Source organism: Carica papaya, chromosome 3 (assembly GCF_054855325.1).
Source record: "Carica papaya isolate Zhongbai chromosome 3, ASM5485532v1, whole genome shotgun sequence".
NCBI lineage: Eukaryota > Viridiplantae > Streptophyta > Magnoliopsida > Brassicales > Caricaceae > Carica > Carica papaya.
In genome coordinates this window covers 16,961,348-16,966,773 of record NC_142311.1, presented here as the reverse complement: position 1 = coordinate 16,966,773, position 5,426 = coordinate 16,961,348, and positions in this window count along the sequence as shown.

Genomic DNA, 5,426 nt, shown 5'->3' with positions numbered 1-5,426 from the left:
ACTGAGACTAGAAGTGACAACAAAATACAAAATATTAAAATACAAAAAATGTCACTTCTTTTACTATGTGAATGGACTCATCAGAGTGCGAGACAAATCATGCACTCAAGGTTTACAGATCCACGGGATCCTCATAGACTTCAAGGGATAGGTCAGCGATCGGTTCCTCACAATCTTCCTCATCTAGGGGCACAGAAAGAGGTGAGTTATAATCAGTAAGGAAAACAGTATTTAAATAATATCATAAGATTTTAAAAGTAAATAGTTATGATATCAACACTTACCATCGGGTCATGTTAGGGTCATTTCTTACTTTATAAAAAATAATTTATTTATTAAAGAAATATTAGATCCATCATATCATAGTCACAAAAAATAAAATAAAATCATATTTAATAATAGAGAAAATTAAATAAATCATGCAATGCTCAGATTTTCGTTTTATGCTTCGTGAAGTTATTATGACTTCCATCTACTGAAGGTAGATACGAATTTTCGACTATCCATGTGGAATTATCAGATCAAATATATAACAGTAATTTGCTTACGACATATTTTTGGTTTGTCAAACCATGGTACGATCTATGACCTCGGTCGTACCAACCACAATAGTCATTTTAGATATTCTATAGTTATGGCAGTACTTAGTCAAAGATGACCTCTAATAGATATTTGCGTCAGCGCTCTCGTCAGAAGGTACATCGCTATCCACAGGAAACGATTCTCTCACGTCTTTCCAAACCAGATGGAAGAGGGAGAAATAAAAACTCTTCAAAGATAAAAAAACCTAACGAAACACTTGATGCATTATGCATGTCAATACAAATATATGTTTTTCAGACCATTTCAGGTTCATTACCCTTTTATATTTCAAAAACTCATCACTAAAATCATGTTATTTAAATCGCATGCAATCATCAAATGCCTATAAAATCTCATAATATGCTAAATTAAGAATAATTCATTTTATTAAAATAATTACACATAAATCATGCAACACATAAATCTCAAATTTCATAATTTTGATTTCTAGAAATGCTCCTTAAGATGTTTAAGGAAATACTAAATTCCTTACCGAAATTTTGAAGTTTTCATACACTTTTCTTCTTCTTATCTTATTTTTTTCTCTCTTGATCACTCTCTCTCTCTAAGTTCTTAGAGAATAGAAGAATGAAATGGAACTGATGAGGAAAATGAAAGAAAAAGGTCTCTATTAATAGAAAATGCAGACTGTTAAATTTGCACCAAGTGGCAAAATTTGATGAAGAGAGAAAGTTGAGTGGAAGAAGAATGATTTGATGCAACGCGATGACGATGCAAAAAATGGAGGAAAAATCCTCCAACTGGCAGCGGCTCTCCACCCAAGGCGTCGGTGGCACACTGCCTAAGGCAGCGCATGATGCCTAAAGGGCGGCAACACACTGTCCGAGGCAACAGTGCACCTCCCCAAGCCAGTCGCGCTTTGCAAGCCTAGCCTACAGGCGCCGCCGCCCTATCCTGCCACAAGCAGAGTTAGCTTATGCGCGCGCAAGGCCTACAACGTGAAAGGCACTGCACGCAAGCCTATTGTGTGCAGGCCCATGCACGCAGGCCTATCCGTATAGGCCTACTGTGTGGACGATACACGCATAGGGCACACGACACCTGGCCTTGCTCGCGCACGGACTGGCACATCTGCGCTCGTAGATTGGCTCACGCACCTCGTGCGGACAAGATGTGCGCACAGTACACATATCCTATATTGGCTGCGCATGCACGCCTGCGCACAATGTGCAATTCCCACATAGGCGGGTCCTTCCCACGGGCATTGTTTTGCGGGATTTCGCCCATTTTTTTCATTTTTTTTCTAAAAATTATTTTGATATAAAATATAACAAAATAAGCTAATAATAATAATAATAAATAAAATAAATGACAAAATTAGAATAAAATGAAAATCACGAATTTAAACTACAAGATAAATTTAAATAAAGGTTTTTAGATACAAATTTAGCGTGATGGTGAGGGGGATGTTATAATAGTGATGCACCTTGCTCCGATTTTTGTGATGAATTTAATACTGTTGTTGTTTATGCTGATTTTTATGATAACCCACCTAAGAAGTTTGACCCTAATAAGTCTAAGGATATATATTTGTGTAATCTCTATATAAAATATATTCATAGGTTCTTAATTTATTCATTTTTAGGTAGAAAAGAAAAGACACACCTAACATCCTGCCAAAAATTGAACTATATTTTCTGTGGCGTATGGCTTAGAAAAAAAGAGTGAACCTAAGATTTTGGTTAGCTTCTCAATTTTTTAATGTCATTTGATTTAAAAGACCATTAATTTTAGGTTCCATCACCACTTGGATTGCTATTTTTACTAATTTAATTGATCTCGAGGATAATGATTTGCACTCTTCATGCGCATTAACTACATTGGATTTGGGATGTTTGGATGACATGGAATTGTTGCACCTTAAGGGTGGTATTCTATGCTTTGCTCCTCTAGGTTCAGTTGTACCTAGGAATATAAGTGTGTACAGTAAATGAAAGGAGAACGTGCAACCTGCCACAAACACAGAAATCTACATCAACTACTACCCCACAAGAATCCCTATTTTTGGAAGTAAAATTATTGCGCATTCAGAGGATGAATGCACACCTGATTCACCTTGAGACTTTGGGCCTCCAGATGACAGAAAAACTTAACAAGTTAGAGGAATTAACCCAAGTCTTAGCGATAGCTTTGAGGGTCGTCTCTCAACCAAAGAAAAGATGATAACCTCTAGTTTTGCCCCTTATCTAAGACAAGTAACCAGGGGAGTTCACCTATCTCTTCACTTTTTTCCTATTTATTTGGTCATTTTTTAAAACACATTTAGGGCAATGTGTGGGAGGGATATTTTACATTTTGGATAGTTATTTTAGTATTTTGCTTAGTTATTTCTATCATATTCTCCTTTCTCTATGATATTGTCAAAAAATATGCTAGACATGCTCAATTAGGTGAAAATTTTGAATTAGATCGTACTACTTTGAAATTCGACGGTGTTTTCGTAGCAGTCCAAAAGGTTGGTTTACTTTTAGTCATGCTTCGTTCGCTCTACTCTTTTTTTTTGGACATATTTGGCACGATGCTAGAACTTTATTCAGAGATGTTTTTGCTGGTATTGATCCAGATTTGGATGCTCAGGTGGAATTTGGAGTGTTTCAAAAACTTAGAAATCCAACTACAAGAAGACAAGTAGTCTGATGCAACACTGCTTCATTAATTTTCGCTTCTATTTTTTATTTACGATTTGACATAGGTACTTGAGAAATCTTAATTTAAATCGCTGTCTTTTCTTTGACTCTTGTTTTTTTTTTATCTGGGGCATCATCCCAAATAAACAAAATAGGTATGGAAGCTATTAAACCACGATCAAATTTATGGAAGCATTTTGGTTTTTATATTTCTCTTAGTATTGACTTTAGGGATCATTTTTTCGCTATCTTTTTTCGAGAACCACCTAAAGTTCCAACTATCATTGTTCATTTTAACTTAACTTAATTTTTGTCACACTATAAATACACTTTTAATAATTTTTAACTCTAACTGTTACAACTATATCAATTATTCTCAAAACAACTCAAACATGATATTTCAAAACTTGAATTACAATTACAATTACAATCATTTTTTAGGAATTTCATCTTTTCACATTATGAATAGTTATTTCTCATTATGTGTCTTAAAACATGACTTATTTAGGGATTGCCTATTAAAAATCAATATTCTCTTATTATTAAGTGAATGTCAATGCTTAGGAAGAACTCTACTACAACTTGTCCTGATTTGTATGTATAGAATTTTATGGTTTATGTCTAAGACTGCAGAAAACAAAAAGAAAAAGAGATAACAAATAATAAACTACTTCTTTAGTCAAATGAAATTTTAACTAACTGAGGAATCGGGTGCATTCATCACAAATGTTTGGTTTCGTGTCAAAAGGTTTGTAACATTTTAAGATAGTTATAAAAGTACTAGTCAAATGACTATGAGTAGCTAGTAGCCATTTGAAACTATGACCAACTGAGTAACTGGGTGCATTCATCACAAATGTTTGTCCTCACGTCAAAAGGTTAGTGATATTTGAAGCAAGCAATAAAAGTGTTCAAGTTAGTCAGAAATAGATTTTCTATTTTTAGCAGGAATCAAATGCATGAAATCTTTATATCTGGACAATTTTGGTGGTTGTTCTATTACATATTTATTGTTCTTCTTAATGAAGATAATTACATTCTAAAATTTGCAAGACTCTCTCATGTCGTGTTTGGATATTAGTCAAAGTGATTGTTCATTTGTGTGGCTACATGAAACTCAATCCTACTAAACTATTAGTTGATGGTTATCTTTCTAATTTGAAAATCGAGATGCATGAAATCGAGTTATGATGGAATGGTTGGGAACAGATGGATTGAAAGTGAAGAGTTGGGAGTTGGTGATTTGTATTGTGTGGTGCTTGAGAGCAAACACAAGACAAGTATGGGAGGATTTGATAGTGTGCATAAATGTCAATTTTGTTTCTTGGTTTGAGGGCATAATTAAATCAATTACTGTCTAACAAAAGGAATTTTGTTGAATTCTAATGCAGGTATAAATATAGGAGCCAAATTCCAGAAAAGTCTCTGGTTGAGCTAATTTTTACACTAGGAAGTTCGTCCATACACGATTAAGACTTGGGTAAAGCTTGCACCCTACCGAGGACAACATATATTAATTTTTTTTGGGATTCTATCAAACTTAAAGAAAAAGCTTATCTTTATCTGGAGGTGAGAAACCAAGTCAAAGGGCATTTTAAAAGCAGAAAGAGAAGGCCAAAAATTAGGGGAGAAAAAAATCTATCTTCACACGACTTCACTCTTTAAATAGGGGCAGATAAGAGAGGCAAAAGGGGGGAGGCAGACAGAGAAGAAGATTACGAGTAGAATTTTGTTTTTCTTAGTTTTCTCTATAACTTTCCTCCACTGATTTTAAATAATTGTTGGTGTACTAAACTCAATATGAGCGACTAAATACTCTAATTTCCAATTGAAGATTTAATTGAAGTTTTAATTTTAGAACTGTGAGATTGAATTTCTTTATCTTTGTTCCTTCTTGGTCTTAATATTTATATATTCTTATGTGCATATGAAAATTACTATTTGTTATATGTTACAACAATGGCCGTTGTGCATTTAATATAATAGTATATCGTCAGTCAAGATTCATGAATCCGTAATTGTTGAGGTTATTCTGATAACTAGTGGTAAATTAGTGTTCACATTAAGAAAATATATAATCAAATATGAATGAGTTGCACAATTAAGTTTGTTGGTTAGAATTGGGTTTTTTTAGTTCTTAATGTTGTTAGTGAATTAAATCTAGGAGCATCTCCAGAGTTGTTCACTAATAAATGT